This window comes from Myotis lucifugus, unplaced genomic scaffold, assembly GCF_000147115.1.
Source record: "Myotis lucifugus unplaced genomic scaffold, Myoluc2.0 scaffold_87, whole genome shotgun sequence".
Classification (NCBI taxonomy): Eukaryota; Metazoa; Chordata; class Mammalia; order Chiroptera; family Vespertilionidae; genus Myotis; species Myotis lucifugus.
This window is the reverse complement of record NW_005871135.1, coordinates 130,588-144,432: the sequence shown is the minus strand read 5'-3', so window position 1 is coordinate 144,432 and position 13,845 is coordinate 130,588. Positions and strand designations below refer to the sequence as shown.

The 13,845-nt window shown below is 47.0% G+C and overlaps 1 protein-coding gene and 1 pseudogene across 1 annotated transcript in view; one reads left to right on the top strand and one right to left on the bottom strand.

Annotated features, from left to right (window-relative positions):
- The window catches only part of LOC102436882 (astrotactin-2), a 483,991-nt gene that overhangs the window by 400,376 nt on the left and 69,770 nt on the right, over positions 1-13,845 (top strand). The window lies entirely within an intron of this gene.
- LOC102436569 lies at positions 10,106-10,462 on the bottom strand (annotated as a pseudogene).

Genomic DNA, 13,845 nt, shown 5'->3' with positions numbered 1-13,845 from the left:
ACTCTGAGGGTCGAGCCAGGACACTGACTGTGGTTATTGGGGCCTGTTTCCCAAATGGAAACTAACGGAGGAGAAGAAGGAATTCTGGAGGGAAGGAGATACAGTAAAGATAGAACTAAGTCCCAAAAGATTCCAGGGGGTGGCTTCCAGGACCTGAGCCCCTGGGAGGAGCTGTCTCCTGGAGGAGGAAGGTGGGCTGTCCTCCCGGGCACTCCTCCTCCAGTCAGGGGTCCAGGGTAGACAGGGCAGGAGGCCATGAAGGGTGAGGGCAGAGGCAGGGAAGGGATATAGACACTGATTCGCTCAGTGTTCCCAGTGAAGGTAATTCTGAGGAAGGTCGGACCAGGCTAGGAGGAGAGAGAGATGACTTACAAGTAGATAAAGGAATGGGCTAAAGCACCCTCTGTGGTCCATTTGCATCACAATTGCCAGGGTGTGCATTTTATTTTTTTTATTTTTAAATATATTTTATTGATTTTAGAGAAGAAGGGAGAGGGAGAGAGAGATAGAAACATCAATGATGAGAGAGAATCATTGATTGGCTGCCTCCTGCACGCTCCTTACTGGGGATCAAGCCCGCAACCCAGGCATGTGCCCTTGGCTGGAATCGAACCTGGGACCCTTCAGTCCGCAGGTCAATGCTCTATCCATTGAGCCAAACCAGCTAGGGCCAGGGTGTGCATTTTAATAATGCAGGTTACTGGGTTGACCTCAAAGCTGCTGAGTCAGAATTTCTGGGAATCATTACTTTTTACACACTCCCCAAGTGATTCCATGTCTGCTCACCTCTGAGAGTCACCATGATTGAGACTCTCCTTGGGATGATGGAACCAAATGACGTTTCCCCAAAGGGTTCTGCAGGCACTTGGCGTGCCCCTTCAGCCCTCACTCCACACCTGGCTTCCTGTGAAAGGCAGAGCAGGCAGGGTCTCCCTGAGTGTGTCCCGCCTCCCTGAGGCCCACCGTTGGGTCCCGTTGCACCCAAAAGCTGATATCTATGCGTGATGGAGACACGCCCACTTCTCGTCCTGCAGGCAGAGCCCCAGAACTAGAACAGGCACCTAGAGTCAGGAGGGTCCCAGTTCTAATCTACCCTGGCCGGGCCCAAGTGAGCCTACATCAGATAGGGTCTTTCCCTCATTTTAGGGCTAAGAAATTCTATCTCACAGGGCTATTAGGAGGAGGCAGTGAGATCTTGAGTGTGAAATTACTTCAGAGCTGCCAGCCTCAGTTTCCCCACCCAGGAGATCAGGAAGAGAACATGAACATGAACCCTGCAAGGCTGCAGCTGTAGGAATGCTGATAGTGCTCTTCATGGGGCCTCGATTGACACTCAGGTCTGTCCAGAGTGCACAGCTCAAGCCCAGAGACTTTATAGAGATGTCAATCTGGTCACCCCAGAGTTGTGGGGGGGTTGTCTGGTGTGTGTGTGTGTGTGTGTGTGTGTATGTGTGTGTGTGTGTGTGTGGTCTGATACAGAAGCACAGGGTGCCAAGGGTGGCTGAGGCGGGTCAGGACACTTGACGTGGAATCCTAGAAGGTGGAAAGAATCATTCTGATGGCAGTCGGGGGGCCATTTGGAAGGAGTGGGATTCAAACAGGGATACCCCTTTGAGATTTTAAGTGGGGTTTGGAAGGATGCCTGTGGGCTCAGCAGGACAGGAGGGTGGACGCATCATAAGCAAAGGAGTGGAGGTGGGAGCCTTCCACTCACATATGGTCTTACGTGTGGTGGGAAAAGCATGGAGGGGGATGGAGAGCGAGGAGCTGTCACAGGAGCAGATGTGGCCCGAATGCCATGCTGAGTAGGGTGGGTGCGGGAAGGGCACCCAGCGGAGGTGTGCATCAAACAGGGGCCTGGAGGCGAGAAACAGGCCTGTTTCGGTAGCATGGCGGGAACACAGGGTCCCCTGCCCATCTGTTCCCTGCCCGTCGCAGGAATCCCTCCTAAAGGTGGTGGGGTCCTCTCTGCTGGGATCACCTTGCCAAAGAGCATCCATCCTGCCTATTGCCCATCAGGCAAGAGGCTGGAAGCTGGGTGAGGAGGCAGCAGCTGTACCTCAGCCGGCCTGGGGCCCCAGCTGGGATGGGAGTTCCTGCCCAGGTCACCTTCACCAAGTAAGCACCCTGTAGCCAAGAGTGGCTCAGAGCTGCCCTGGCGCGTGGGGGCTATCCGAGTGGCACACGCCCCTGCCCTGGCTTTTCTCCCTCTATTTCTTTTCCTCCACGTCCCCTTTCCTCCCCTTAGCTTTCTTTATTTTCCTTTTACTTCTTTCTCTTCTTTCTGTGTATAATTGACCCTCATCTGCCTTTCCTTCTTTCTTTACTTTCAGCTTCTCCCTCTCCCTCCTTTGTGTCGTTTTATTATCCATGTTTTGTTATTTGTAATGAGGCTCGGGAGAGCAGGATTGACCAGGCTCCCTGTGACTCACTGGAGGGCGTTAAAACTCCCCGCTTCTCTCTGGGCCTCAGTTTGCCTGTTTGTCCAGGGAGGCAGTTTGATTAGATGGTGGTTTGAAACGAAGAGCCATCGGGATGTCTCCTAGAATTCTCTGCTTCTGCTCCTTGACCTCTTTCGTAGAGTCATTACATGGCAGAGTCCACGGGGCTGTCAGGATTCGTTTGGGGCCGAGGTGGAAGAGTAGGAGGAGAGCACCCGAGGACCCGGGCTGCCAGCTAGAGTCACCTTTGAGCTTCTGAAAACTGCTGTTGCCCAGACCCCATGTCACACCCATCAGAGGAGAATGTCTGGTCGTGGGGCTCAGGCATTCATTTTGACAGAGTTCCCGGGTGACTCTCCTGTGCAGCCCAGGTGGATAACTGATTTAGAAGAGGCTGCCTTAGTAAAAAAAAAATAAATAAACATAAAATAATAATAATAAAATAAGAAGAAAAGAAAAGGAAGAAACTGACTTTTGGTAAAGGTAGAGGAACTGAGGCCCTGGGTGGGGAAAGGGCCATGTCCAGGGTCACAGGATGACCTCATGCAGACGGAGCCAGAACCGAGATGCCGCCACTAAGCAAATGTCACCGCGGGCAGGGGCAGTGGGGCCGGGTGGGAGGGCGGCCGGACTCTGCCGGAGCCTGGCTTCGGGGCAGCACCCAGACACAGCCCCATTAAGCCAGGCGGGCCTTACGGGAATGGCTTCTGGCTCCAGCTTAGAAAACAAACAGAGTGCTTTGGTTTTCCTTGGCGGAGTCCCAAGGTGGGGAGTAGGAGGAGAGCACCTGAGGACGCAGGTTTGCTCTTCTCCCAGGCAAAGTGGGGCTGCCAGCGGGGGAGGATGGAGACAGGTGGGCAGGGCCACTTGGGAGGGGAAGCCGGGGAGTACGTGACAACAGCTGCTGCCAATGGGCTGCCCGAGAATGCACTCCTCCTCCCAGGAGCCGAGGCCTGACGGGGGCATGGGGCCTGGCACCTCAGCTGCAGGTAAACCTTATTCCTTGACCTGCCTCCTAGCAGGCCCTCTCGGGGGTATGCAAGCCTCACTCCTTCCTCCCAGATGACGGGTATAGTGGCAGAGATCTCGGTTGGGACCTTGTTATTGCTGCTGTTTATTGAGCGCTCCCTACACGCCAGGCGTTGTGATGCATTCTTTATATTTTGTGTGTAATTCTCATGTGGGTTCTTCACTGCTCACCGGGGCAGGGATGATTAGATGGCCCACTTCACAGAGGAAGGAACAGGGTCGAAGAAACTGTCTCAGGCATACAGCCCTGAAGCTGCATGGCAGATGCAGAACTCAAGAGCATGGTTTGCCCAATCCAAAGCCCAGCCTCTCAGCCACTGTGCAATACTGCTTTCGTACGGATCCACAGACATGAGTTCAAATTTCCCCTCCTTGAATGGCAGGCTGAGTGCTTCAGCCTTTAACTGACCTCTCTGGGCCTCAGTTTTGTCCTGTGTAAGCTGATGCTTGTTCTGCCAATTTCACATGACTGGTGTGAGGATCCAATAAATGAAGTTGGACATGAAAGAGGTTAGGAAACAACAGAGAGCTATGCAAGGTGAGAGATTACTGCTCCTATCACCAAACACAGCTGTGTCTGCATATGGAGAACCACCATTGCACATACACCTGTCCACACTTGTGACCTTGGCCATCTCTGGCAACCTCTTTGGTTCCCAAGGACTCAGGTGGAGGAGTGGAAGGGGGAGAAAGGCAAGAATAAGAACCTGTTTATAAAACACTCCACATCTCTCAGATGAAAGCTTCCAGATAAATATCATGGCACCACATAAATAAAACCTCAATGAAATAACATTGTTCCTGCCCTCTCCAGCCAGCGTGCTGCAGATGATCCCACTGAAGCGAAGGGCAGCTGGGTGAAGTCCAGAGAACAAGGACTTCTGTGTCGCAGTCACTGGAGTTCAGCTCCTGGTCCCCCCACATACTGGTTGCAAGGACCAGAGGCTGGTGACTTAGCCTCTCTGAACCTCAATTTTCTCATCAGAAAGTTGGGATACAACACATCTATCACCTGGCTGCTACAAACAAATAACAAGTGCCTATATGTATCTCTGGACTAGGACTCAACACATGAAATATTATTTCCCTCTTGATGAGCCTGGCTTTCCCATTCTACTGTAAGGTTCCAAAGGCAGTAACTGTGCTTCGTCTTAATATGATGCATATATACTCAACAAATGTCAACTCCCGTTCTTCTTTAATTCCCTCGAAGTCGCTCCATCTTTACACTCCCAAGCCAAAGCTCAGACCCAAGCCTGTCTCTGATTCAATATATTACTCAACTAGAACAGAGCGTGGAGCTCAGGACTCCTGACTTGTCGAGATGCTCAGGCTCTGCTACTTGTCACTTGTCTGATGCTGAGCACGTCAGCTCACATCTCTGAGACTCAGGTTCCCCATCTCTGAAACGGGGAAAGCGTCCCTCCTACACACCTAGGAGGATCAGATATGATGCCACCAGCGAAAATCCTTTGCAAATTGCAAAGCATCTGGAAAGCAGAAGGGCATGTTGCACAGGAACTCAGTGTCTACCAGCCTGAGATGTTTAATGGTGACATTTCTGCTGGTCTCTGGGCGCCCGACCCCTGGAGTCCTTGCACACCGTCATCCGAGACTCAGTATCTCCAGCACTTTGGGTCAGAGGACTCAGGCATCAGCCCCACCCCTGCTGTCCCCACATCATTCTCATCAGAATGTGCTCGTGACTTCTCCCATGCCCTGCAGTCCTGGAGTCTGAAACCCTGCTCAGCTGGACGCCAGGAGACCAGGAGTTGAGTGTGATGTCCCGGTCTGGAACTCAGCTCTGTTTAGTGGAAAATGAAGAGGTTCCAGGTGAGAGCGGTCATGAGCTCTCACGGTGTTAGCACATCTCACTCCACAGAGCAATGCAAGTGGCTTTCCTAAGGCTACTCAGTAACCAGGTCTATTTGGCGATAGAGTTGCATCCTATTTATCTCTCCATCCCCACTGCCCAGCACAGTGCCTGGCCTGCACCCTGTATTCGGAGAATGTTTGCCAAATGCATTCTGACACCAACAGCATGTGCATTTGTTTAACATTCTTTCCCCGCTACAAACTGGTGATTTTGAAATTGGATTTTAAGAAAGATACAAATTCTTTATAAAAATCTGTAAACCATGGTTTCAGATATGTTCCTTGGAGCCTAAGGACCTGGGCTAGACCTCAGGGGACAGCGAGCTGTGCCGTGGAACATCTGATGAGGGTGGGGGGGGGTGTTGGGTGCAATCGGATGTCCCCACTGCCATCTGTTCTCATATAGGATGCGTAGGTGAGGTGTTTTGGAAAGGTGGGTTCTACTGCTTTGACATGTTTGAAAAATGACTGGTCTGAGAGAATGAGAAGGGGTTGGGATATCCCAAATTAGGCGCAGAGTATAGCATGGTGGCGTGTATGTGAAGACTCCAACTGGCAGTTCATTCTCTGATTTGGGTAGTAATGCTTTCTACATAAATCTTTGGGCGCTTCCGCAGGCACATGTGTGAAAGTTGCAGAAGTTCACTGGCATCTAGCCATGCTGGGGGTCGAAACTCCAGGCCCTCCCAAACTCTCGGTTTTCTTGAGGACAGCCCATGGCACCCGGCAGGCGGCCCCCTGTGCCAGGTCTGGCGTCCCTGGCTGCGAGTTGGCACATCTGGGCCAGCAGCTGCTGGGACAGCCCAAGAACACGGCTGTCCCAGAGGCTGCAGGGGAGCGGGGCCCATCCGTGTTTGCTCAGGCATCCAGGGAGCTGGGAGCTGGGCACTGACATTCCCATCAAGGGTCTTCTGGTTTAGATTCCAAAACAAGCGAGGGAGGGTGTTTCTGTGCTGGAAAGAGAGATGGGAGAAGCCCTCTGAGGCATTTTTATGCCTCATGACTTTTTATGTCCTTAAGACAGCCGCAAAAATGTCTCTCGGCTTCATCTTCTTTGCCATATTTCCCACTGATTCGGGGCCTGGAAAATTGCTGTTGTATTTGTGCCTGTGCTCTAGTCTAGAGGCCTGGCCCCCAGTACATAATCCAAAGTGTGACCTTCAGCATCAGACATATAAGAGGTCTCCCCTGGTCGGGGTGGCTCAGTTGGTTGACTGTTGTCCCGTGCACCAAAAAGTCACCTGTTCAATTCCTAGTCTGGGCACATGCCCAGGTTGTGGGCTTCATCCCCAGCTGGAGGATAATGCAGGAAACAACCAATCAATGTTTTTCTCTTTCTCTTCTCCCTCTCATCCCCCTCTCCCTCCCCCTTCCCCTCCTTTTCCCTCTCCATCTCCCTTCCTCTCTCTAAAAAAGAAAATGCGTAATTTTTTTAAAAATATATTTTATTGGTTTTTACAGAGAGGAAGGGAGAGGGATAGAGAGTTAGAAACATCAATCAGCTGCCTCCTGCACACCTCCTACTGGGGATGTGCCCGCAACCAAGGTACATACGCTTGACTGGAATTGAACCTGGGACCCCTGAGTCCGCAGGCCGATGCTCTATCCACTGAGCCAAACTGGTTAGGGCCATAATTTTTTTTTAAAGTTTAAGAGGTCTGTATGCCCTTACGATGTTCCAGTGCAAATTTCTGTTACTCCTAAAAAATAATCACCTAAGCAACCCAAGACCAAAAAATGTGTAACTATCAGAAATGTGGTAGACTTTGTATCAAAACTACATGAAATCTATGTAAATAGAGGAGCCTGAGTTATCCTTTCCTTTCTTTCTGGGATGTGTCAATATAGCAAATCACCCATAAATATGGAAAAAATAACAGATGGGCCGTTTCAGGGAAAGACCTGCCACCGTCATTGTCTAAGATACCTGTATCCTTTGTCAATGATCAATGACAGTTTTAGATGATACTCATTTTGTGTGCATGTGTGTGGGAAAGGGCTACTGTCATAGGTGAGTTGGTTGATGAGACATGGAGGGCCTCTGGTTGCCTCCCTTGTCCTCCCCCCACTATCTAGGGACACTCTATGTTCATGCAGGTAACTCCTCCCCAGATAGTGCATGTTCCTCAGAATGTCTGCCTCGGGGCAAATTGCAGGATTGATTCATCACAGAGGACTCTGGTGTCAGCCATGAAGTGCCCCTGGAGAGTTTTGAGTGCAACCCCCTTAATTTACAAACAGGTCCTTGTTGGCAGCTTCTTCCCAAGTTCTTCCGCAGGGAATTTGGTGTTGCTAACCCATTCCCCGTTCTCTCTGTCGCGTTCTAATGGGGGAAACCAGAGGGAAGGGGTCAGTCATGCCCTCCAGGTCACGCTGCCTTGTGGGGGGCAGTGACAAAGTCTGCCCTCCAGGTCCTCATCGGTGCTTGTGCACTGAGCCCTGGGCGTGGCTCAGCGGAAGGTGCCAACAGGGGCCTCAGAAGCGTCCTCTCGCAGTCACAGATGGTTCTGGGGCCAGCGGGTTTGTCAGCGGGTCCCACCAAGGAGCCGGGAAGCTTCTATCAGCTCCAAATTCACATGCGAGAAAAACAAAATTCCATCGTAATGTTGACCATCTGTGGATGAGGGTGACTTTTCAAGAGAGGCCACTGGAAAGGGGGACGAGGAAGGCAAAGACTTTCGTCTTAAGGGAACAGGATCAGAAAGGGATCGCTGGTTCGGCTCAGCAGCATAGGATGTGTCATAGTGTATGCTAGTCTACCTTGTTCAGCTTCTGTTTTTCATGCAACTTCTAGCTTCTTTGTTTTTTTTAAAAATCTTATTTTATTGTGGTAAGAAGAATTATCATGAGCTCTGCCCTCTTAGCAAGACTTTAAGTGCACAATACAGTGTTGTTAACTATAACTCCTTATTGTACAGCAGATCTCTGGGCCTTATTCATCTTGCAAAACTGAAACTTCAGGCCTGTTTATCTGTAACGTCCCCTTTTCCCTTCCTCCAGCCCCTGGAAACCACCGTTCCACTCTCTGTGTCTATGAGTTTGACTATTTTGGACACTGCATATAAGTGGAATTATGTGCTATTTGTTCTTCTGTGACTGGCTGCTTTCCCTTATCATAATGTCCTCAAGGTTCATCCATGTTGTCACATGGCAGAATTCCTTTGTCTTTACATAATGTCTCATTGTATGTATATTCCACATTTTCTTTACCCATTTATCTGGTGATGGACATTTCGGTTGTTTCAATATCTTGGCTATTGTGAATCAAAGTCACAATGAGATATCAACCCACACATGTTCGAATGGAGATTACCAAAGGAACACAAGACAACAAGTAGAGAAATCAGAACTCTTGTACCTTGTTGGTGTGAATGTAAAAGGGTGCAGCTGCTGTGGGAAACAGTATGGAGGCTCCTCAAAAAATGAGAAATAGAACTACCATATGACCCAACAGTTCCACTTCAGGATCTCCAAGAAATAGTAACACTCCTATGTCCCCTTAAGCTTCCTTTTCCTTTATGACAATCTGTTTCAAAACTACGCCATAATCAACTGAAGAGTGTGTCAGTCTTCTTTTATGCTATAATCCCAAGACCTATGAATATGAAGAACTCCCTTCATTTTCTTAAAATCTTTTCTATGCACCAAAAAAAAAAAGTATGGGATGGTCCTTAGAATGCATATTTAGTTGAGCTAATAGTCAATCTAAATTAGTTTCAAAAAGGCAATATTACTGTCTAACACAGTGGTTCTCAACCTTCCTAGTGCCGCGACCCTTTATTACAGTTCCTCATGTTGTGGTGACCCCCAATTTCATTGTTACAAATTGACCATAATTAAAGCATAGTGATTAATCACAAAAACAATATGTAATTATATATGTGTTTTCCGATGGTCTTAGGGGACCCCTGTGAAAGGGTCGTTCGACCCCCAAAGGGGTCACGACCCACAGGTTGAGAACCGCTGGCTAACACATATACTATATGGCCCTTTTTGGACATTCAAAATATGAACACGAAGGTTATTTCAAAAACAATGTTCTTAAAACTACAGTTTGATGAATCGCACTGATGAAGGTCTTTAAGAGCTTCAAAATGTTACCTTTTTTTTCTTCTCTTGAATCTATAACTTGGCTTGGTTCATACTTTTCTAAATTATTCTTAAAGTTGACAATGAATTTGTATTGTTTTCAATGACCTTTAGCCCAAAATAATAAACATACTAACTTGAATTGGTCTGAATTTAAAACAACGTATTAACTTAAAGTGATAGGACTTATTAGGTCCCTTTATAGACAGTGGATCTTAGAGATCTTATAAGCCACTAAACGTTGCCCTAGCCGGTTTGGCTCATGGATGAAACACGTCAGCCAAGTCGTTCCTTAAAGTATTGCAATCATTTTGTTAAAAATAGTATCCTAGTCATTCAAGCTATGCAGAAGCACCACTTGTATAACAACTTTGTGTAAAGTACGGTAACAGCATACTGCCCGAAAGCTGGAGGTGAGATGTGACAGAAAAGGAATTAACTATTAGTAAATTTTGCTTGTAACCCAGGTACAGTACATTTGATCTTGTAGAGGGTTGTTTTTGTTTTTTATTTGATGTTCAAGGAGAAGGTAGAAAGGGTAGGAAAAGCTCAGCGAGGGAAGGTGGAAACAGCACAGTACGTTGCTTTTAATGACGCTGAGGAATAGGAAGGTGACAAGCACATCAATATATGTTTTTCCTATGCCTTGCCTCTTCTTTTGCGCACCCAAGTCAACAATCACACCAGCTCTGTTCTACCTTCGCAGAAACACGGCTTCCATATTCCCGCTTGTTCTGGTATAGCTGGGAGGCCTGGCTACTTGCTGGACTATTGGGATTGGGCTCATCCAGTAGACACAGTAAGGATGTAGAAATGGGAGCTGCATCCTAAGGTGGACTCCAGCGGTTCTGAAGTATGCCCAGACATACACTACCGTCTGCACAGACATGCGGAGGAAACATCTCAGAGACAGATCTAACCATAGGTGGTTTATTTGGATAGTCCTCAGTGAATTCTATTATAAGATTAAATGTTCCATCCTCAAATGGGGTCCCTTCTGGCCCCAAAATAACCCCAATCCAAACCATAGGTTGTTCTTGGATGGAGCCCCACTAACTCTGGCTAGAGGACCTCCTGTAACGTCTTGAAGTTCAATCATCTGCGATTCAAAGAATAGGGTCACCTAGGAAAACCATGCCTAAAACAAACAGCTCAGTGGTCAGAAGTAGAGTGACAGGATGCGTAGACCTCACAGAGTCTCATCTATCATGGATGTGTGTGTGTGTGTGTGTGTGTGTGTGTATGCTGTTTATGTATCCAAACAACAATGAATGTAAGCATATATACTAACATGCTATCATGTTATCATAAGTTGTTTTTGTGTGTGTGTGTGTTAAGTCTGGCAGATTTCTATTTCCATCTTTTTTCTTAAATTTTCTGTAACAAACATTTTAGTTTTTATAATGAGAAAAACATTTTCAATTATGTTTAGTAGAATTAAATTTCATGGTGGAGAAGGACGTTGCACATTTATTATAGAATGGGAATGCAGAAACAGGAACACATCACCCAGAGCTCTACCAGTATGAGATGATCAGAATATCTGTCCTATTTCCTTCCCAGACAGTGAATATTTTTTATATAATGGAGAACATATTTTTTTAAATTCCTACCTCTTTTATTGCATTGTGAAAGCCAAGTCTTCCCTTATAGTATTGCAAACATTTTAGTGTCTGTTTAGTGTTTTATAGCCCAGATTTTATTTACCTTTTCTCCAGTGTTAACATTTTAAATTTCTCACTTGCTTTGGAGACTGCTCAAATAAACATGGGTCTTTGCATGTTAGACACAAATAATCTTTTATGAAAAGTCTGGTAACTGAAGGAATCCTGGAACTACTGGAAAAGATGTGCTTCTCTGGCAGAGCCTGGAAGCCAGTCTCTTCTTCTGTTTTGTTTCTTTTCTTTTTGAAAGTCTTCTCTCTTCCTGAGCTGCCTCTGAGGCTAGTGCGTCCCATGTCCTGGGTGGTGCCCTGCACGCAGATCAGGGAGCCACCTTCTAGCTGGACATTCGCACCCCCAGGGGAACTCACTGGAGGCCAATGCCGTGGCCCAAGCGGTTGGCCGGGGTGGCGAAACAATTTGACCACAGGCCCGGAGTTTTCCCTCTTAATGTGTTATTTCATTCACTCTCAGCTCTCTGGGGATCTGGGCTTCCTAGAGGATTAGAAAATGAAATCTACAGGTAATCAAGGGAAAGGTGCAAGAAATCATTTTACCGTTCTCTCTCGGCACATTTCTTTCAGTGGAAGATACATATAGACAGCTGTGGCAGTTTCCTCTTTTCCTTACTTTTCAAGCCTGTGATCTGGGGCGGGATCTAATGAACGGTGAATTTCCCACCAGACAGGAATAGAAATTTAGATTAGAACTGAAACACCTGAGAGCCATGAGCATCCTTGGAAATAAATCCGCTGTAGAGAGAGGAAAGCTTAGGGATGGAGAGGGTAAGGGATATTTCACAGCTGGTCATTGACTGGAAAAGAAAGAAAAGAAAATGCTGCCAACGGAACTATACCCCAGTGCTTTCTTACCAATTAAATGTTTAGGCGTATTGGAAGAGTTTATTTATCCTGATTATATTTTTACAATACATCACTCCTGTGATATAAAAGTAAAATACACATTCACATATTCATAAAACTTCTTCGTATCCAGCTTCTGCCTGTCTTTTCTGATTCACTTTTTGACTCAGGGTCATTGAATTCTGGGTTTCCCATATACCATTGTCCTCTTTGCTAGCCAAAGGATTGGTTATACTGTATTTCTCCCCCACCCCTACCCCCATAGTTTTTTTTAAAAACAGTTTTATTGAGATATAATGTACATACTATACAATTTGCCTGTTTAAAATGTATAATTTTATAGTTTTTAGTACATTCATAGAGTTGTAACTATCGTGACAATCAATTTTAGGACATTTCCAACACCCTCAGAATATACCCCATCCCCATGAGCCTCCACTCTCACACTCCTCGCATTTCTCCAGTCCTAAACTAGCACTAGTCTCCTTTCTGTATGGATTTGTCCATTCTGGACATTTCATAGAAACGGAATCTTACAATAGGTGGTCTTGTGTGTCTGGCTTGTTTTATTTAGCATCATGTTTTCATGGTTCATCCATGTGGTACCATGTATCAATACATCACTCATTTTTATTATTGCATTTTCAAAAAGAAGACTCCATTGTTATCTCTGGAATTTTCTTTTAAATTCTAATGTTGGCACTTTTATCATCTTACCAGTAGTTATCAGAGAAGGCTGTCAGACAACAGCTGGGACTCATGCTCCTTCCACGATTAGTTCTTGAGTAGTTTGTGCCCTGAAACACCAAGGGTGTGTGTATCCAGCTGACGCACCAGGAATGGCATCCAGGCTCACACAGGTGCACACAGTGAAGGCTGCTGCCTGGCTGGCGGGAACCATTCCTGCCTCGCATCACTTGTAGGACGCATCTCAATGTCAGCGCTATTGAAAGTATGTGTTTCAGAATTTATAAAGCATGGATTGAAAGGATAGTAGAAGTCACAAGTCAAACACTAGACCCGGAGCATAAGTCCCCCCAGGACCATGGTTCTCTGTTCTCAGGCACAAGGATCACCTGGAGAATGTTTTTCAATATGAAGTCACAGGTCACAACCCGGAAGATCCCTTTCCAATAGGGCTGGCTTGGTACCAGGATCTATCTTTCTCTCTTTTTTCTTTCTCTCTTCTCTTTCTTCCCTTCTTCCTTCCTCCCTTCCTTCCTTCCTTCCTTCCTTCCTTCCTTCCTTCCTTCCTTCCTTCCTTCCCTTCTTCTTCCATTCCTCCTTCTTCCCTCCTTTTCTTTCTTTTTTGCTTTCTTCCTTCCTTCCTTTCTTTCTCTTAGAAGCTAATCCAGAACTGACAACCACAGCTCTGGCTCATTCCTGACAGGTTGGTCCAAGGCAGCCTAAGCACCAGGAGGCATCATCACAGAATGAGGTCAGGAGTGAAGTTGGAGCATACAGATCTGGTTTCCAGTCATGACGTGGCCACCTAGGGGCCTTGAGATCATGGGCAGATTACTAAGCTTCTTTGAGCCTCAGTTCCATTCTCTGTAAAATGATAGCAGCCTAGAAGGGTTGCTGTGGTCACTCTGTGAAATCACACCCGAGTGCCTGGTGTTTACAGATGATACCTCTCCCAATCCCAGCTGCCCTGGCTCTGGCGTTCTCTGGCTGTGATCATCACCTCCACCCTCAGTACCTATGACTTAAAATTTGACTTTTTGATTCTATATCAGTATCCTGTTTCCCATGAGGCAGTTGCCCCAGCTCTTCTGATTCTGTGATAGCCAAAGAGTTCTCTGATCTTACCCATCTGCTGTGGTAGGTTCTGTTTTGAAGATTATAGTCTATTAGGTAAGCAGACAAGGATACAGACAAATGCAA